Here is a 22,097-nt window from a genome sequence, read left to right on the forward strand (position 1 = left end):
GAGGAGTTCTGTTTTGGAGGCATTTAAGGCAAGGTGGAGATTGGAGAGTAGGGTGTTGATGGATGCAAGGCATGATTCCCAGAACTGGAGTGATTTGGTGAGTGATTCTTGAATAGGGGATGAGGATTTGGACAACATCTGCATATAACAAAAACTTAAGGCCAAGGTCAGAGAGAAGGCGGCAAAGTGGCAAAAGGTAAATATTAAAGAGAGTGGAGAGGGAAGAGCCCTGAGGGACGCCTTGGGTGAGGGGAATGTGAGAGGATTCAGAGTTAGCAATTCTTTCAGTGTAATCTTTATTGTTGAGATAGGAGAAAAACCAGAGGAAGTTAGCAAGTGGTTAGCAATTAGCACTTTTAAGACTAATCAGAGAAAATTCTTTCACTCAACGCACAATAAAGCTCTGGAATTTGTTGCCAGAGGATGTGGTTAGTGCAGTTAGTGTAGCTGGGTTTAAAAAAGGATTGGATAAGTTCTTGGAGGAGAAGTCCATTAACAGCTATTAATCAATTTTACTTAGGGAATAGTCACTGCTATTCATTGCATCAGTAGCATGGGATCTTCTTAGTGTTTGGGTCCTTGCCATGTTCTTGTGGCCTGGATTGGCCACTGTTGGAAGCAGGATGCTGGGCTCGATGGACCCTTGGTCTGACCCAGTATAGCATTTTCTTATGTTCTTTTTCACTCAACGCACAATAAAGCTCTGGAATTTGTTGCCAGAGGATGTGGTTAGTGCAGTTAGTGTAGCTGGGTTCAAAAAAGGTTTGGATAAGTTCTTGGAGGAGAAGTCCATTAATGGCTATTAATCAACTTTACTTAGGGAATAGCCACTGCTATTCATTGCATCAGTAGCATGGGATCTTCTTAGTTTTTGTGTAATTGCCAGGTTCTTGTGGCCCGGTTTGGCCTCTGTTGGAAACAGGATGCTGGGCTTGATGGACCCTTGGTCTGACCCAGCATGGCAATTTCTTATGTTCTTATGAGATAGTACTCAGTAGAGAGACTACACTCATAGAAATTATTGGTTTGAATGTGAAACCAATTCCGCTTTCCCCAATTAAACATGCATTTAGAAAACAGAATGAATGAATAAATTTATTAATCGCCTCACACTAAAAAGCAATGTAGAAGATAAAACACACATAAAATAGTAATTTACATAAAAATTAAATATAAAGTTATACTAACGAATACAGTAAATAAATATCTAAACAGTAAATTGTTATAGAGCCACCTGTATCACATAACTGCAAGACAGTAATCAGTAAGGATCATTTAGATAGCCTGCTGCAAAAAGAAGTTCTTAAGCATCACCTTGAACGTTTTGCCACAAGGATTCAGTCTCAATTCAATAGGTAACAAATTCCATAGCACAGGGGCCACTACCAAGAAGGCCACGTCTCTGGTAGAAGAAAGACGAGCAAGTCTAACTGAAGGGATGTCTAACAGGCCCCTCTGAGACGAACAAAGCACTCTAGATGGTTTGTACATTTTCAATAAAGCATTCCCCCATGAACAAGTGCTTGGGTTCACAGTTTAGCGGTAAGCATAACTTTAAAAGCAATGCACTTTTTAATGGCAACCAATGTAAATCGAACAAAACTGGAGTATTGTGTTGATTTAATTTAGTGCCAGTCAGCAGGTGGACAGCAGTGTTGAGAAACAGCTGCAAAGGTTGTAATGTAGAAGCAGGAAGTCCTAAATACAAGCTATTACAATAATCAATCATAGGAAAAATAATAGCTTGAACCACCAATCGAAAATCAGCAGGCAAGAACATTTTTACACCAGCAATCACTCGTAGCTTATAAAAACCAGCTCAAATAACAGCTTTAATTTGTAGTTTAAAAGAGGTGAGAGTCCAGTAAAATGCCAAGATTTTATGAAAACACAATTATCCAAAGCAATAGAAGGATATTTCTTCCAAGAATATGATTGTTTCAAAACCAGGAATTCAGTTTTAGACATATTCAGAGACAACTTACTATGATGTAACCAAACAAAGTTGTAAATGATCTAAAGTTTCTTTCCAAGTCAATCAAATACGGATTAAAAAGAAACAACAAAAAACTATGTCATCAGCACAGATCTTACACCATCAGACATGGTAGCAAGCAATTATGCAATTGGGGTTAAATAAATGTTAAACAAAACAGCTGATAAGGCGGACCCTTGAGGAACACCAGCATGAAGACTAACTGATTGGGAAGATTCATTCATGTAAGTCACGTATTGCATTCTATTCTTAATAAAAGCCGTAATCCAATCCCGCACCTTATCAGAACACTGAAAAGCAATAGAAATAAGATTATATAGTCTCCATGAAATGCAATTCCAGTTACACATAATTCTTATAACAAATGATTTCAGGGAATTTTTTAAGACTCCAATTGTGTTAGATTCATTGCAAATTTTACTTCAATTAGATATACCTGACCTTATTTGTTTACCTACAAAGATACTGCTAAAGTCGCCTTACTATTATTATAGACTCAGGAGGAACATTAAAAAATATTTCTTCATGAAAAGGGTGGAGGATGTGTGCATCACCTCACAGTGGAAGAAAAACACCACAATTCAAGAAAGCATGAAATAAACACAGCAGATCCTTAGTTGTAAAGAAATGAAAGGAAAGTCAAAGATCAGCTATAAACTATCGACCAGTGAACCTGACTTTGGTGCCAGGACAATTTGTGGTAACTATTCTAAAGATCAAATCACAAAACATCTAGATATACATGGTTTAATGGGACGCTTGCCAGCATGGATTTACCCAAGAGATGTTTTGCCTCAAATCTGCCACATTTTTTAAAGGGGTTAATAAACATGTGGATAAAGGTAAGCTGCTAGGGACTTTCAGATGACGTTTGACAAACTCCACATGACAGGCTTCTAACAAAATTAAAAAGTCATTGGATAGAAGACAATGGACTTTTGTGGATTGCAAACTGGTTAAAAGACAGGAAAAGCAAGTTTGCTTACCGTAAACAGTGTTTCCATAGATAACAGGATGAATTAGCAATGCTGTCTGGGAAGCGTCGCGAGCCGAAGTAGGTGGAGTCTCCTCAGCTAAAACAGAGCTTTGACTCTGTGCGGCTGCGCGGTGGTGTTCCCGCACGGTTCCCTCTCTTCAGTTTCTTTGTAGCCAAGCGATAGGTAAGATAAAGTCCGTGTGTCCTGTAGTTGACTGTCTAATGAGGAGGGAAGGAACACATGGAAACACCGTTTACGGTAAGCAAACTTGCTTTTCCTGTCGATAGCAGGGCTGAATTAGCCATGCTGTCTGGGAGTCCCAAGCCCCCGGGTTGCATCCATGTATAATGTTTTTGAAGGTGTGGACAGCAATCCTTGAAGTAGTAGATAGTCTCATATCTTTTTTAAAGTTGATAAGACTGCAGTGCCCAGTGCTGCATCAGAGGTAGTTTGTTGTTGTAGAGAGTAGTGTGACATAAAGGTATGAATGGACAATCAAGTTGCTGCTTTGCAGATATCTAACAATGGAACATTGTGCAAGTGTGCAACTGATGCTGCTGTGGCGCGTATCTGATGTGCTTTAGGCTTACTATCAAGTTTGATGGAACGTTTATTGTAGCAGAATAGAATACACTGTGATAACCAACTGGCTATAGTCCTTTTGAAACGGGCTGGCCCGGATCATTGGGGTTAAAAGATAGGAACAGTTGAGAGTGCCTGGAAGTGGACCGAGTCCTTTGTTTATAGTAGGCTAGAGCTCTTTTACAGTCTAGAGTTTGTAAAAGTTTTTCTCGGTCATTAGAATGTGGTTTTGGCATAAAAGGGGGAGAGTGATAGTTTGATTGAGATGAAACAAGGAGACAACCTTAGGTAGGAAGGTGGGATGAGGTTGAAGAGTCACTTTGTCATGGTAAAACTCTAGATAGGGGAAGTAGTGACCCAAAGCTTGGCGTTCACTGACTCTTCTTGCTGATGTAATGGCCACTAGAAAAACGGTTTTCCATGTGACATTTTATGTGGCTCGTGTCCAATGGTTCAAAGGGAGCCAGCATGAGTTGTTCCAAAACTATGTTTAAATCCCATGGTACCGGTGGTTTGGTCACCAGTGGGCGAAGTTGTAACATGCCCTTCATGAATCTAGATATTATTGGATGATTTGAAATAGGCAGATTGTTATATTGGTCATGAAAGGCAGCAATAGCACTGATGATGACTAACGGAGGTGGTCGCTAGACCCGCTTCATACAGGGTGTATAGATACTGAAGTAATTGAGAAGTGGTAGCAGATAAAGGATTTATGTTCCTAGGATTGCACCAGTTTAGATAGCGATGCCATTTTCCTGTATAGTTACGCCTGGAGGAAGGTTTCCTGGATGCTATGAGGATATCTTCCACCTATTTAGATAGATTAAGGTGATTCAATACTTGCCGTTCAATCTCCATGCTGTGAGATGAAGCGATTGATTCATCGGATAGAGGAGAGAGCCCCCTTCCTCCGTCAAAAGATTTGGACTGTTTTGAAGCAGTATTGTTGGGCATATGGAAAGATGCATTAGATACGGATACCACGGCTGTCTTGGCCATGCTGGAGCAATGAGAATCATGTCCGCCATCGCCTGTATGCACCTTTGAATTGTCCGAGAGATTAATGGAATGGCAGGATAAGCATACATCAAGCCTGGTGTCCATGGAATGAGGAAGGCATCTGGGGCTAAGCGTATGCTGCTAGGATAAATGGAACAGAAGGTTTGAACCTGTCTGTTGGTTTCCGCTGCAAAGAGATCTATTGAGGGGAAACCCCATTGTTGGAAAATGTTCGTTGCTACCTCTAGATTCAGTGTCCATTCGTGAGGGTGAAAAACTCGGCTTAGACGATCTGCTGTTATATTTTCTAGGCCGGGAAGATAAGTGGCTTGTATTGAGATTTGGAACTTGAGAGTCCAGTGAAGTATTCGAAGTGCTTCCCAACATAGCATCCAAGAACCGGACCCTCCTTCTTTGTTTGTATAAAACATTGCCACATGGTTGTCGGTATAAACCATAAGGTTTGAGAGTGTTGGACTTGAGTGGAGAAGGTTTGAAGTGCTTTCCAAATGGCACGTAGTTCTAGGAGGTTGATTTGGTATGTGGCTTCCTGGGGAGTCCAGAGTCCTTGGGTTTTTAGGTCGCCAAGGTGGGCCCCCCAGCCCCTCCTGGATGCGTCCGTGGTGAGCGTGAGTTGATGAGGAGGTAGATGAAAGGGGGGCCCCCGTGGAGAGGTTGGAAGGAGAGAGCCACCATTGAATGTCCTCCTTCATTAAGTTGATTATGTGAATTTTGCAAGTGAGTGGCTGATGAAACTGAGACCACTGTGTTTTTAGGCCCCACTGTAAGCGACATACGTGAAGTCTGGTGTGGGGGACCACGTAGATAGCTGCCGCCATATGTCCTAGAAGCTGAAGAATCTGGCGTGCAGATGCTTGAGTTTTGTTGAACAGGCTGCACGCTAACTTCAAAAGTGTGTGCATCCTGTCCAATGGAAGATAGGCTCTTTCTTGTGTTGTGTTGACAAGAGTGCCTATGAACTGAAGTGTCTGCGTAGGTTGTAGGTGGGACTTTTCGAAGTTGAATAGGAATCCCAGTGTTTGGAGGCAATTTATTGTGCGCAACGTATGTGCCTTCAGAGTGGACAGATCGGACGCTACTATTAACCAAACATCCAGATAAGGAAATATTTGGATTGAAGGTTGTCTTGGTGAGCCACCACCACTTCTAGGCATTTTGTGAATACTCTGGGGGGCTGAGGACAGTCCAAAGGGAAGAACCTTGTACTGGTAGTGCGTATTCTGAACTTGAAAACAGAGATATTGCCAGGAGGAAGGGTGAATTGGTATATGGGAGTAAGCATCCTTCAGGTCAATTGAGCATAACCAATCGTTGGGTTGTATCAGAGGTAGGATGTTCTTGAGAGAGGTCATTTTGAATTTTTCACTCTGAATGTGTTGGTTCAGGAGATGGAGATCTAGAATAGGATGGAGGCCTCCTGATTTCTTTGGAATAAGGAAATAGTGGGAACAGAATCCCTGATTCTGAAGTTGAAGAGGGATTGTTTGAATGGAATTCTGAAGAAGTAGGTTGGTTAACTCTGATTTGAGGGATACTGCATGCGAGGGAATGGTTCGTTCTGAAGACAGGTGAGGAAGAGGTGGGATGGATTTGAAATTTAGATGGTAACCTTCCCTGATGATATTGATCATCCATTGGTCTGAGGTAATGGATTTCCAATTGGCTAGGAAGAATTGAAGGCGACCTCCTATGGAATCTGGGGGTGGTGGTGGCTGAATTGCACTCAAAAAGAAGGTGGCTGCTTCTGTTGCGGTGCCGGTGTCTGTTTCTGTTGTCTCTGCTGCCTGGGTCTCCCTCTTGTAGGTTGGGGAGTGGACCTGGGAGGAGCATATGGTTGTGGCCTGTATTGCGAATAAGACCAAGAATATGTCCGTGAGTAATACCTGCGACGGTAGGATGTGGGAAATCTCTGTTGATGTCTGTGCGATTCTGATGGGTAGGTAAGCAATTGTACCGCTGCACTCTGCTCCTTGAGACGAGAGACCGTATCTGTGAATTGGTCATCAAAAAGATTGTCTCCAGTGCATGGAATATCTGCCAGCTTTTCATGGACATCTGTCCAAATAGCACTCGCTTTGAGCCATGCCAGACGTCTGGCAGCAATAGCTGTAGCAGAAGCTCTTGCTGTTGATTCAAATGACTCAAAAATGGATCGTAGGAGATGTCCGAGACCTTCTTCGAAGTCTAGAAAAGGTTGTGGAAGAGTATTGTCCTCCAAAATGCAAAGTAGGCGTAATTTTTGCAAAGTCTCAGAGAGGTACTGCTTGGTATAAAATTGGTGGTGTATCCTGGAAATCAACATCGAGGAATGGTACAACTTCTTTGCAAAGTCATCCAAGCACTTACTCTCTTTATTTGGTGGGGCGTTAGAGTGGAGCCTAGAATGCTTTGCTTTTGAAAGAGCGGATTCCACAATGACCGAATGATGTGGGAGTTGAGGAGTGTCATAAATGGATGAATTTCTAATTTTGTATTTTAGATCAATCTTTCTGGAGGTTGCAGTAGTGGAAAAAGGGGTTTCCATTTTTTTTTATAATCTGCTTTTCACACTTTTTTCAGTGCTTTAAAGTGGATTACATTCAGGTACTGTAGGTATTTCCCTAACCCCAGAGGGCTTACAATCTAAGTTTGTACCTGATGCAATAGTGGATAAAGTGACTTGCCCAAGGTCACAAGGAGTGACAGCAGGACTCAAACCCTGGTCTCTTGGTTCATAGCCCACTGCTCTAACCACTAGGCTACTCCTCCATTACTCCTTTAATAGAAGATTTTGTAAAACATCATGCGGTGGAAGGGCAGTTGGCTCAGCGGGGGCTTCGAATATTTTTAGAATGCCCATCATCTCAGCTCTGTGAATGGTACTTTCCCAGTCGGGACTTGAAGGAGGATACCTACTTTATCAATAAACGTAGCGTAGGTTAAGTCCTCTAGAGGAGAATAAGGTTGTGGTAGTCCCTCTGGGGGATCCGATGGTAGTCCCGTCAAAAAGTTAGAGGAAACAGTCGAAATTTGTAAATCCGGGCTGGCTGATTGAGGTTCCGGTCGTGGGATAGGGTCCTGTTGGATAGGATCCGGAGAAGATGGTGTAGACGTTTGTGGAGAAGTTTCAGTTGGTAATTGATGACCTTGTTCTAGGTCTTTAAAGAAAGTAGCTAATACGTCTGATATTTTTGACATCGCAGATTCTGCAAGTGTTCCCTGCGGAGGGATAGGTATGTTCGGTCTCTTCTGTTTTGTAAGAATAGCCGTTAATAAAATGTCTTCAGGCGAGGTTCCCACAAGTTGGGATGTGGGCCCGATGACGGAAGATAGGCGACGTCTTTTAGCCAAAGGAGTTTGCAGTGTGGGAGATAATCTCTTGAACCTAGAGACTACTGACAACCCTGTAAAAGAATGGTCACTCCCAATGAAGGAGTCCGATTCCATGAACCCCTGAAGACTGCACAGCTGTGACGCCTCTCGTCTCATCATGCTGCAGTGAAACGCACAGCCATCTTGATTTACTAACATTTGCAACGCAAACGGAACCTAATACGTAATGACGTACTTACGCACTAACGTTTAGTGAACATGACTCCATTTTGGATTCATATTTTGTATTGTATTAATACGAACGCCGTCGCAAATGTCTAACCTGTCAATTAAATGACGAAACAATAGTCTGATGATAAGCTACACCTCCTGAAGACCACGCTAGCTATTGCTTATTCAGCAGTTTGTAAATTGTTTGTTCAGCAAAACCAGAACGCATGTGTGAAAGATAAGAACTGTAAAGTGTATAAAGGTTTGCTCCGAAGGGGGCGTGGCATGCAGTTGTACTAAGCCGTTGTCTTAGCTGCATCTTGCTGGCAATAAAAGTCTATCTTTACGGATCAGTTGTCTGGACCTCCTTACTGGCGAAAAAGAGACGGTTACACCAATAGACTGTTCGTAATGGGAGGACCCTGAGACCGAAAGAAGTTCCACGTCAATTTCTCGACTAGATTTGGAAGGAGACGGGGAATCCTCTAGATGTTTTCGTTTTAGCGCCCTTTTCTTAGGAGTATGTTCGAAAGATAGAGCGGGCAGTGATATCAAACTAGTTTGAGTAGCTGCACTGCACTTCAAAGAAGCATTGTGTAGTTTTTCTGCGCTATGCGGCTTTGTGAGCGACATTGCGGATGGGATAGAAAGTAAGGTTTGTCTTTTTGCAGATGACACTAAGATCTGCAACAGAGTGGACATGCCGGAAGGAGTGGAGAGAATGAGACGGGATTTAAGGAAGCTGGAAGAGTGGTCAAAGATATGGCAGCTGAGATTCAATGCCAAGAAGTGCAGAGTCATGCATATGGAGAGCAGAAATCCGAATGAACTGTATTCGATGGGGGGAGAAAGGCTGATGTGCACGGAGCAGAAGAGAGACCTTGGGGTGATAGTGTCTAATGATCTGAAGTCAGCGAAACAATGTGACAAGGCAATAGCTAAAGCCAGAAGAATGCTGGGCTGCATAGACAGAAGAATATAGAGTAAGAAAAGGGAAGTAATTATCCCCTTGTACCGGTCCTTGGTGAGGCCTCACCTGGAGTACTGTGTTCAGTTCTGGAGACCATATCTCCAAAGAGACAGAGACAAGATGGAAGCGGTCCAAAGAAGAGCGACCAAAAAGGTGGATGGTCATCAAATGACTTATGAGGAGAGATTGAAGAATCTGAATATGTACACCCTGGAGGAAAGGAGGAGCAGAGGTGATATGATACAGACTTTCAGATACTTGAAAGGTTTTAATGATCCAAAGACAACGACAAACCTTTTCCGTCAGAAAAAAAATCAGTAGAACCAGGGGGTCACGATTTTAAGCTCCAGGGAGGAAGACTCAGAACCAATGTCAGGAAGTATTTCTTCCTGGAGAGGGTGGTGGATGCCAGGAATGCCCTTCCGGAGGAAGTGGTGAACACCAGAACTGTGAAGGACTTCAAAGGGGCGTGGGATAAACACTATGGATCCATAAAGTCTAGAGGACGTGAATGAAGAGTGGGTGGCTCTTGGGAATGATGGCTACTACCTGGAGATAATACCCTTATTCAATAAACATTCACACGGTTAATGCGACTCCAACATTGCTCTAAGCTTCAACGGCAAGAGGAAATGTGGAAATAAGGATTTGCATTCACAAAAAAGCAGGGAGTAGCTTGCTTGTTACGGCGGTTACTACCCCAAACCAAATAAGCCTGATACTTCACGCATATCCAGCATCGCTCTCTGCTTCAATGGCAGGGGGAATGAACAAAAGTGGATCTATATACATACAGCAACCAACAAGGACTGAATTACATAGTCTGGGTAAACAAATAAGCATAGGTGTAGCTTGCTTATTGCAGCGGTTACTTCCCCTAACTAATTAAGCTAGATATTTCACTTAGATGCACTTCCAACACTGCTCTCGACATTAATGGTGGGGGTGGAAGGGAAATAGAACCAAAAGGTTACTAAGAGCCAGGAGTAACAGATAAGTATGAGAAAAAAAAAGTGCGAAACTTGCTGGGCAGACTGGAGACGCCGTTTGGTCTTCTTCTGCCGTCATTTCTATGTATGCACGGTGTTGTTTTTGTGCAGTGTGCTTTAAAGGCGCGACCTGCTTTGAGCCCACGTCGTGCTGCTTGGATGTGTCGTGTTTCGTGACTGTGTCGCGCTCTTTGGATGCACCATGTGTCGAATCCGCGCCATGGATGCACCATGCGAACCTGCGCCGTGTGCCATGGATGCATCCTGCTTCAGTTGTTTTGACGCCGAATGAAGGGGTTCTTTAGGCTTTGAAAGCCTGACACCCGTCGACGCATCTCCTGTATCCAGCTGTTTACCTTCTCTCATCGGAGCCCCGACCTGAGATGAAGGGAGCATCGGCTTCTGGAATCCTGATGGGATAGTTCGCCTCGCTTCAGAAGGGCCTAAGGAAGACGCCCGTTTCCTGTGGGCCTTACTCGATATCGCCGGTCCCGGCGAAGAATGGATGGAGGTCGGTGGAGCATAGGAGCCCGTCCGGAGGCATTCTATTTTTGCTTCCCTTTGCCGCCGAGCCCGGGGAGACATGCGGCCGCAGTCTCTACACGACACCTGGTCGTGTTCTGGGCCTAGGCAAAGGTAGCAATAATTATGTCCGTCCGTTATGGACATAATTTTGCCACATTGGCAATATTTGAATCCCGAAGGCTTCGGAGCCATCTGGAGATTCAATGTGGCGAAAAAATTGTGAAAAATTTGATGAAAAAAATCTGTTGAGGAAAAAAGTATGTGAGGAGAAAAAACCCCGCGTGCGATCAGCTCGCGGAAAAAAAAGAAACTGAAGAAGAGAGGGAACCACGCAGGATCACCACCGCGCAGCCGCATAGAGTCAAAGCTCTGTTACTAGCTGAGGAGACTCCGCCTACTTCGGGTCACGATGCTTCCCAGATAACATGGCTAATTCAGCCCTGCTATCGATGGGAAAACAGAGAGTAGGATTAAACGGTCTGTTTTCTTAGTGGAAAAAGGTAAACAGTGGAGTTCCTCAGGGATCTGTACTTGGACCAGTGCTTTTTAATTTATTTATAAATGATCTGGAAAGGGGAACGATGAGTGAGGTGCTCAAATTTGCAGATGACACAAATATTCAGAGTTGTTAAATCACAAGTGGATTGTGATAAATTGCAGGACCACCTTGCAACACTAGAAGACTGGACATCCAAATGGCAGATGAAATTTAATGTGGACAAGTTCAAGATAATGCATATAGGGAAAAATAACCCACACTGAAGTCACATGATATTAGTTTCCATATTAGGAGTTACCACAGAGGAAAAAGATCTGGGCGTCATAATGGCAATACACTGAATCCGTCGGCTCAGTGTGCTGCAGCAGTCAAAAAAGCAAACAGAATGTTAGGAATTATTAGGAAAGGAATGGTTAATAGAACGGAAAATGTCATAATGCCTCTATATCGCTCCATGGTGAGACCACACCTTGAATACTGTGTACAGTTCTGGTCACCATATCTCAAAAAAGATATAGTTGCATTATAAAAAGGTATAGAGAAGGGCAACCAAAATGATAAAGAGGATGGAACAGCTCCCCTATGAGGAAAAAGACTAAATAGGTTAGGGCTATTCTGCTTGGAGAGGAGACGGCTGAGGGGGGGGATAAGATAGAGGTGTTTAAAATCATGAGAGGACTAGAATGGGTAAATGTGAATCGGTTATTTACTCTTTCAGATAATACAAGGACTGGGGGGGCACTCCTTGAAGTTAGCATGTAGTACCTTTGAAACAAATCAGAGAAAATTATTTTTCAGTTAATGCACAACATTATTTAATCTCCCATCAATCAACACGCTTCGCTAGTAATAACGTTAATAAATGTTATTTATTCAATGCTATCTATACTTATATATAATTATCTGATCTTCATTTTCCTTCTCACTCCAAGTTATTGATTTCCTTGTTATATGTAACTGCTTTTTCTGCACTATTGTTCAAATTGTAAAGTTTTATTATTATTGCACCCCTGTTTCTTGTGAACCAGCATGATGGGACTATCGTCCTGAATGTTGGTATATAAAAAAACTTAAATAAATAAATAAAATAAATAAATAAGTTCTGGAATTCATTGCCAGAAAATGTGGTAAAGACAAGCAGTGTAGCTGGGTTTAAAAAAGTTGTGGATAAGTCCATAAACTGCTATTAATCAAATTGACTTAGGGAGTAGCCCCTGCTTATTAATGGCATTAGTAGCATGGGAATTATTTAATGTTTGGGTACTTGCATTCTGGATTGGTCACTGTTGTAAATCGAATATTGGGCTTGAGGGACCCTTGTTTTGACCCAATACGGCAACTTTTTATGTGCCCTCTGATGTGGCTAAAAGCTGGAAAAGCTCAAAACAGGGGTTGGCAGATTCCAGCTGGTGTGCCCTTCATCCCACCTGTAGTATATTGCAGAACTGCAATTACTACTCTTGGTGGATTCTGTACACAAAAACTTAAAATTCTGCAAACTTTATATTGGTCAAAATAACACAGTTTACAGGACAGTCTTAAGCAATTGCATTTTAAATTAATACAGAATAGAGGAGGAATTGACATCACCATTGGCAATGGCCACTTAGCTCCGAGCTCCCAATCTGGCTCGGACTAATCCCTCCACATCGTGACCCCGAGCAGTAATTTTCACCGGATTTTTTACTCTGACGACCGCCCTTACCACTGCGATGACAGCCCCGAATTAAAAAACTGACTTGCACACGTTCTCGTTCACGAGTGCCGCAGCACAGATGGCGCCGAGTCAGGCAGATCGGGCCCAGGTCGACTATGCAGCCCCATAGGTGAGTGAGAGTGGCGGAGAAGCTGCGGGAGAAAAAGCGCCAAGCCGCAATGATTTTCAAAGCTGGTTTGGGGAAATCCACGGCGCAATGACAGGCCTCCAGAAGGACATACAGGACCTGTGTGCAGAAATCAAAAGTGACCTGGCAGCGCTGGGGAGCAGGGTGGAGGAGACTGAGGCACGCCTGGAAGGCCAGGCCTCAGAATTATCAAGCTGTAAGCTGGCTCAAGATAAACTGTTACAAGCCAATAAGAAGACCATAAGAAGAACATAAGACCTACTAAATAGGATGGAGGACCTAGAGAACAGGTCTCGCAGGGCTAACTTAAGATTTAGGGGGATCCCTGAGTCATCAGAGTATATGGACTACAAACAAGTGGAAAACAGCACATGCACACAGATTTTGGGTTTGCTACCTAAATCCCCCGAAACAGCAGTCATAAAGTTGGAAAGAGCTCACAGAGCACTGGGCACAACACGAGTCAAAAGGCCCAGGGACATAGTAGTGTGTTTCCACAGCTACACTCAGAAGGAAGAGATCGCCATGAAGGAGCGCAGAGCAGGGCCAGTAATGTGGGAAGGCAATAAAGTAGAGGTCTATCAAGACCTAGCTCCTTCTACCATCCGCAAGAGGAGAGAACTCAGATGTTGTAACTACACTCCATAATCATAATGTCAAATATAGATGGCTCTTTCCCTTCGGCCTAAGTTTCACTATAGCTGGAGTCACATCATGGATCTCTTCTGCGGTCACTTTCTCGCTAAGAAAGTGACCGTAGCGAATTTGCACGACGGAGATTGGGAGGTTTACTTCTGATATAATTTATTTCTTGTGGTTTGCACTGCACAGACTGGCGAAACTTTGAATTGCCCATAGTCCATATATACAACCTCGTGACGAAGATATAGCAATCATACATGCAAAGACCCTTGATACAGCCCTATTGAAAGAGGGTGAAACTAGGCTGGAGTCAGGCTCATTTGCATACATTTGTTTCCACATAATAAATTTTTAGAAGATTGGACATTTGGTTGCTTATTTTGTATTGTTGATATCATACAAGCGTCAGGCAAAAAAACCCAGTCGGCCCTGCAGCGAGACGCCCAGATGGCAACACGTGGACAAGGGAGGCAAGAGGCTTCGCCGTCACTCAAGTGGATCCATGCAACTTAATGATTGTCCTGGTTGATTTGATCATACTTGTTTATCTTATTGAATCTACTGTATGACAAGAACATACATTCTATTTCCACGGCGGACTCAACTTGGTTTCATATATTATTATTATGCTTAGAGGTCTAACCTTTTTTCTCTGTCATGATTATATATTTGTGTGGTGGGATGGGGAAGGAGCCGAGCGGAAGCGGGGTCAAACATGACGATGTACACACTCCTCCAAAAGAAGGCCCACTGGGGTTGGATGTGGGCTGCATTTTGGTTAGTTAAGGGGAGCGGGGATGGGGATAGCTGTTATGATTGCCAAGATGTATAATATAGGCTGCATGTGCTTTTTCACCAAGCTAGTGTTCCATGCTAGAACTCAGGGGCATATGATGAGAAAAGATCCATCTCAAACCACAACCAAAATGACTAATGGCAGGGCTACGAATAATGTCCATTAATACAAAGGGGCTTAACTCGCCCTACAAGAGGAAATCACTATTTCAAGAGGCGAGGAAGGGGCGAACAAACATTTTTTGTCAAGAGATGCACTTGCTTAAGCGTACAGAACGCTTGCTCTGGGACAAATTCTACCCTCAGCCTCAATTAAAAGGAAATACTGTGGGGTGGATATCCTCTTTGTATGCACATTGGTGATTGACGTTAAGGACAGCATGAGTGAGCCGGAAGTAGATACACTGCGCTTAAAATCATGGTTGTCACAACTCTGTTTACTCTTCTCACCAAATATGGCCCTAATACTGATCAGAGCATGTTCTTGCAAAATATATCAACCTTATTAGAATCGTGGGCAGAAGGACAAGTGTTAGTAGGAGGTGACTTCACCCTGACTAGGTATCCCTTTTTAGATAACTTGGGGGATGGGGGTAGCAGAATTTGGGCACAGAGGCAGGCCTTTAAACATTTGATCTCAGAGAGAGGGTTAGAAGATATTTGGCAGCTACGGAATCCCACCCAGCGCAATTACACGTTTTTTTTCCCATACTCACCGTACTTATTCACGTATAGACATGTTCCTTATTGACAAAAAATTAGTAGATTTCACTATAGACTCGAATATTGGGCTTATCACATGGTCAGACCACTCTCCAATCTGGTTAGAAATTAAGTTACCCACTAAAACCACTGGTAAATCCTATTGGAGACTGAATGAATGACAAACATTTTGTTGAGTCTTTGTCAGGTGATGTCAAAGAATACATAGAACTTAATAATATAGCAGGGATCTCGCCCGGTACCCTTTGGGATTGCTTAAAAGCAGTATTCAGGGAAAAGTTGATTTCCCGGGCCAGCTTTCTTAAAAAAGAAAGAAACTCTAGATAGTCTATCCTTCTTCAGTGCATTGCTCGTTTGTCGCTAAGTCACAAACGCTCCCTCGACCCTAGAATATTGGAGGAATTTTTATCTGCTAAGAAGGAGCTCCAAGCTTTAGATCTAGCAAAGATAGCTTTCCAGTTGGATTTGTTACATCAGCAACATTTTGAATTTGGTAATAAGGCCGGGCGCATCCTCGCCCGAAAATTAAAAGAAAGAGTAGCACAATCACGTTTCCAAGATAAAAGATGCATCAGGGACTATGTTATATATCGCTGAAGAAATCAGCACTCGCTTTACAAGCTTCTATACCGATCTCTATGCCTCTGAAACAGTTGTGGGAACCCCAGTCATAAATGATTATTTAGAGGGTGTGGAGCTCCTGACACTCTCTGAAGAGCCGCAAAGATTCCTTAATGCTGAAATCACACATGCAGAATTGTACCAGGCGATCCAAGATCTGAAGGTGGGCAAATCTCCAGGGCTAGATGGATTTACTGCCAAATTCTACAAGGTATTTCAGGCCTAGGTGATTCCGCCTATGCTCTCTATGTTTAATGCATTGAGAGGGGAGGGCTCATTATCCCCCGAATCTAATCTGGCTGGCATAACTATTTTGGCCAACAGTGGGCGGGACCCCACACAGTGCGGATCTTACCATCTCATTTCTTTAATAAACAAACATCGACCTCAAACTTTTGGCCAAGATTTTAGCAACCAGGCTAGCAAAGGTCGCTCCATCCCTGATTCATAAAGACCAGTCCAGTTTTGTTCCAGGCCAGCTGGCCTCAGATAATGTGAGGAGAGTCCTGGAGTTAATATGGAGGGCAAAACAGGTTGACACTCCTCTGGTACTTCTAGACATCGACGCTGAAAAGGCCTTCAATAGGGTGCACTGGCCATACCTGTTTAAAGTTCTTGCCAAATTTAATCTAGGTCCCGATTTTATTAGATGGATCCAACGATTATATGAGAACCCTAGGGGCAGTCTAAAGATCAATGGAGAATGTGTGACACCATTCCCTGTAAAGAGGGTACCAGAGAAGGCTGACCCTTGTCTCCACTCCCCTTTGCACTGTCTCTTGAACCATTCATGGCTAGGGTACGGACTAACCCTGGACTTTGGGGAATGAAGATGGGGCCCAACAATTATAAAATATCTGTTTGCAGACGACCTCTTATTCACAATCACAGATCCTGAACACTCATTACTATCTTTACTAGAGGGAAAGAGGGAATTCAGGGGGGTCTCAGGCTTTAAGGTCAATGAGGACAAAATCGGAGCTTCTTAATGTTTCAGTGGAGTCAGATCGCTTTGGTGATTTTGCACGCAATCTTCCATTTCTGAATAGCGAAAGGCTGGGTGAAACATCTCGGTGTGAAAATAGGACCAGCGTACCAGGATTTATTCCGACTAAATTACATCCCATTGTTTCACAACCTCCAAGGTGATCTGAACCGCTGGGATAGGGGAACTTCTTCTTGGTTTGGGTGTATAGCAATAATAAAGATGAATATACTTCCACGCCTCAGCTATCTTTTTCAAACACTTCCGATACCTGTGCCTGACAACACACCGACCTATTGGCAGCGCAAGATATTCAGATTTGGAAGAGACCACCCAGGATTGCACACGCCACTCTAATTCAAGAGAAACTCCATGGTGGTCTTCAAGTACCTAATTTAACCTGGTACTTTGCAGCATCCTTCACTGGCATTCTGGGGGGCCACTAAAATCCTGGGCAAGGATAGCATCACCGAATGTCGGTGAGCCTCTGCTGCACATATGGGGCTGGCAGAGAGGGTGTATTGATTATAAGGATCTCCCTTCACGCAGTTAATATCTCAAGTATGGGAAAAGTGGAAAATTAAACTAGTAGGAAATAAACAAGTGTACTACCTGACCTCATTTATGTATGATAAATTATTTCCACTGGGTAACAAACCTAGCACAATCACAGGATGGGAAAATAAAGGCCTTTATAAATGGGAACAATAGGGGATGGGCAGAAAATCCTAAATTTTTCCAAATTACAACATCTACACCATTTGCCCGAAACAGACCTCTTTGCATACAACCAAGTCCTGCATTATTTCACCACGGCTCACATTGGGTCAGAACTTCGCAAGGGTAAATCCTTTTTTGAAAATGTAGTTTCCCAACCCGATAGAGTTACCAACCCAATAACTAGAATTGTCACTATTATTAAGGGGACTTTTCAAGGCAAGGCAGCTTTCCAGCAAGCATGGGAACAAAATTTGGGGGAGTCATGGAGGACGAGGTATGGGATCAAATCTTTACTGCTATTAGTAGAAGCTCGATGTCAACCACCATAAAAGAAAATGGATACAAGGTATTATACCGATGGTACCTAACTCCAGAAAAACTATGCAAAATGTATGGGGGAACAATCTTTGCTGGAAAGGGAGTGGGCAAGTAGGGACCTTCCTACACACGTGGTGGGAGCACCCAAATGTTAAAAAGCTGTGGGCGGCTGTCAGTGATTTTTTTATATCATAGCTCGCATCACTCTTCCCACAGACCCTAAAGTCTGCCTGTTGTGTGCACCCTTCGAGGCAGGCTCTTTGCATGCACAATGGTGGATACATCAGGTGCTTTCTGCTGCTAAATGTGAATTAGCTTTGTGGTGGCGCAAGGCTGAAGCACCCTCCCTGAGTCACTTTCCCTCTAGATTAGATAAAGTATTTTAAATGGGGAAGCTGACAACTATTCGATGCGACCGTCTGCACAGTTTTGAAAAAATATGGCAGCCCTCTATCAGCTGGAAGGCTGGAGGAGAGATCAGCTCCAACCGATATGCATACATATTAGAATCGTTTTTTGAGGTGTAAACTGCAAGGTACACATGCCCTTTACGAAGTTAACCACAACTGGGGATATTAATACCCCCATTACCATACCTTTATTACCTGATTTTACATGCATTTTATTTCATACAAATTCATACAATTGTATTTTACTTCATTTATGCATGTTAAGCCTATACGAATTTTGTGAGAAATGATCACAATATTTGAATGTAGAACATGGACAAACTGTTTGTATAATTATGTTGTGATGCCAATAAACTTTAAATTATAAAAAAAAAAATAATACAGAATAAAGTTATTACTTAAAGATGCAGAATTTTAAGTATTTTGAGCAGAATTTCCCTAGAAATTCACTGTGAGTGTCCCTTCTACTCACTCTCCCTACTCCCCTAGCCATTTTGCCCTCTCAGGTCCCAACACTCCTCAACCTGCCACCTCTAGGCTCAATCCCTTCCACTTTATTGCCACTCCCAGAGTTTGATTCCGTTCTCAGTACTGTCCCTCCCTCCCTCTAGTACACATACACACATCCTCATACAGGCTCCCTCACTCATCCCCTCACACAGGGTCTCTCTTGCATACACACCCACACAAGCTCCCTTTCTCTCTCACGCATACACCCTCACACAGGCTACCAGTGTCTCTCTCTCTCACACAGACAATCCCATCACATATACATGATCCCTTTTTCATACACACCAGCTCCCAAGTTTCTCACAAACATACACACTCCTTCACAATCTCCTCCTATAGGCTTCCTCTCTCTGGTACCCACACTCAAGCACCCCCCCCCCCCCCCGCTCTCTCACACAACTGCAGCTTATCCTCCCTGGTCTCTCTCACACCCCAAAATTACGCATTTTCATACTTTACAGGCCAGTTTTGTTTATCTCTTAAATTATGAAATCAGCAAGGCTGGCCCACAAAGCTTGACCACAGTGCAGCAGCATAGTATAGGTGGGAGAAGCAATGTGATGAGGCAGAACCTAGACGTGCAGAATGTTCCTGGAGGGACATTTTTTCCAACCCCTAGAAGCTAAATCAGATAATCTGCAATATGAGAGAAAAAAAAAAACTGTGCCAACTGTGTGTCCTTGTGTACAGTGATACAGAGAATCTGAAAAGAGAACATGAAACAGACAGCACACTCTGTGACACACAACAGAAATGGCACAGTGTGATTCCAGTGACAAGGACACAATTTATATTGTGTTGTTCTGAGATATGATGGATAATAACATTGCATTCACCTATGATTTAAGGCAAATAATACTGCACAATCTCATGTGATAAAATATCATTGAATCTGGACTGGTCTGACTGAATAAAGTTGAAACAGATAATGCTAAGATGCTACCCCTAGAATCAAAGCCACTAACTGTCTGCAGTATCCTGAAACAGACTGTGAAGTGAAAATGTATTTATTTATTTGACATTTTCTATACCGATCTTCATGAAAGATTCATATCAAACCGGATTACATGGAACTTAGGGATTAACTAAATAACAATATAACAGGAAGGCCAAAGCACAGTTACATATAACAGGGAGATTGAACTTGGGGGCCAAAGTAGCCAGAAAGTAAAAGGATAGCAAAAATTAGAGGTAGAATACATATGAATATACCGGGGCTGGACCAGAGTCTAGCCAATTGAGCTGTGTCTGAGTGAGAAGAATGTTGATATATTAGATCTTAAGGGAAGGCTTGGCGGAAAAGCCAGGTCTTAAGTTGTTTTCGGAAGGTTAGAAGGCAGGGTTCCAATCTTAGGTCAGTCGGCAAGTTGTTCCAGATGACGGGGCCGGCTGTGGAGAATATGGAAATATGGAATGGAAATATGTTTTAATCAGTTCCACAGTGCAGAAACACAGAACATGCTGGTGGATAAAGACCATATGAGCCAGCCAGCCTGCTCATCCATATCTCCCCTTCAGCTTTATAGTCCCTTCTTCTCCCTCAGAGATCTTCAGTGCTTGCCCCATGCTTTCTTGAATTCTAACACTGCTCTCATCTCCACCATGCCCACTTCCATGTACCCACCACCCTTTCTGTTAAAAAGATTCCTTAGAATACTCTTGCATCTACCCCTTTTCACCCTCTTTCCATAGCCTCCTTCACACTGAAAGAGGTCCATCTCCTATCCATTTAGTCCTTGGAGATATATAAACTTCTCTATCATATCTCCTGTTTCCTTTCTTTTCTTCAGGGAATATTTATTTAGATCTTTAAGCCTTTCCCTATATCCTTTAAGATGAAGACTTGATCATTTTAGTAGATGCCATCTGGACCAACTCCATCTGGGTTTGTATCCTTTGAAGGGGCAGTCTCCAAAATAGTACACAGTTCTCCAAATGAAGTCACACACAGAGGCATTATCACCTCCTTTCACCTGCTGGCTTTCCTTTCCCTATGCATCCAAGTATTCTTAAGAACATAAGAACTGCTTGTTTATGATTTATGATCTTTTATTCTGTATTAGATAAGAGTCAGTCTGCATTCTGCATGTTTGACAGAGGTGAGGGATTCTGCTAACTAGGATGTAGATTCTGTGCAGGAATCTAGAACAGTCTGACTTTCTTTGTTTTTCCAAAAGTAAGTACTGTGTTCTATATTTGCAGTCTTGCTTTTTCATAGATAAAGTTGTTGCTGTTCCAGTCTTGGGTGTTACTGCTCTTATGATATAGTTGGAATGCAATATAATTTCTAAATTTCTTTTTAGCAGGTTTTCATGTTATTTCACAAGGTGGCTGGCAGAGAAGTACTATTATTAAGGGGATATCAGAATTTGAATATATTTTTGTATGGTGAGTTGAAGGGAAATTTTCTAAATTTTCTGTATAAACTCCAGAAGAGGTCAGAACTTTCTGAGCTGGATAGTGAAATGCATGAGTGTGTCTATATTGAAAAACTGTATTCTGCATATCAGTCCCAGATTTCTCATGATGCAGTAAGCAAAGATTAAAATTTTTGCAAAAAACAGTACCATTTAATGATATTTTATAAGCAGATATTGAAATTAAAGAATTTATCTTTCTCCTGCATCATTTTCAACAATAAAATATCTAGGGTTTTTTTTTTTAGTATAGCTGTTAAATGTAGTGTGCAGTATGTCACGCACGTGATCATGTCAGGTGTGTCATGACAGAAAAAAAGGTTGAGAACCACTGCCCTAGAGGAACATAGCAATATGATGGTAGAAAAAGGCTTTCAGTCTTTCTAATCTGCCTATCCACACAACTGCTCAGCTCTACAATCCTACCTTTCCCTCAGAGATCCCCTGCGCTTGTCCCAAACTTTAATTCAGATAATGTCCCTGTCTCCACCACCTTTCCTGGAAGGTTGTTCCATTCATCTACCATCCTTTCTATAAAGAAATCAGTTTGTTTCTGCAAACGTTTTTTATATTTTCAATTTAAAAATTATAGGCTTAAACTGAAGATGCCACAGCCCTTGCACTGGGTTCCGTAAGGAGTCGCTTCTGGGTAAGGACCATCACTGCCATGGCTGGACTAAGCCTTAAAGGTAAGGGGGCGTTAAATAAAAACGGGAGGAAAGCCGCAAGTAATTGCTCAGGGTGCTGCAGTCCCAGTGAGGACAGATTCGTTTACAAATGGAAGTAGCAGGAAACCGACGAGCCAAAACAGCATTATACATAAATATAGGTGAACATTTTTTTAAAAAGTTTCTACAGCCCCACGCGGTTTCCGTGGCTGCAGATTCACCAAGAGATAACAACAAAGCTGCTAGCACTGGCTACAGTATCGCCTGGGACCCCTGGCACAAGTAACAGCGGCAGCACTGTAACGCGTGTCCCCTGCGCTACGACCCAAGGATTAAAAAGCAGGCCAAGCCTGCAGAGCAC

The 22,097-nt window shown here is 42.8% G+C and overlaps 1 protein-coding gene across 3 annotated transcripts in view; it reads right to left on the reverse strand.

Annotated features, from left to right (window-relative positions):
- Positions 1-22,097, reverse strand: part of BTBD9 (BTB domain containing 9) — a 610,564-nt gene that overhangs the window by 588,185 nt on the left and 282 nt on the right. The window lies entirely within an intron of this gene.

This window comes from Rhinatrema bivittatum, chromosome 3 (genome assembly GCF_901001135.1).
Source record: "Rhinatrema bivittatum chromosome 3, aRhiBiv1.1, whole genome shotgun sequence".
Classification (NCBI taxonomy): domain Eukaryota; kingdom Metazoa; phylum Chordata; class Amphibia; order Gymnophiona; family Rhinatrematidae; genus Rhinatrema; species Rhinatrema bivittatum.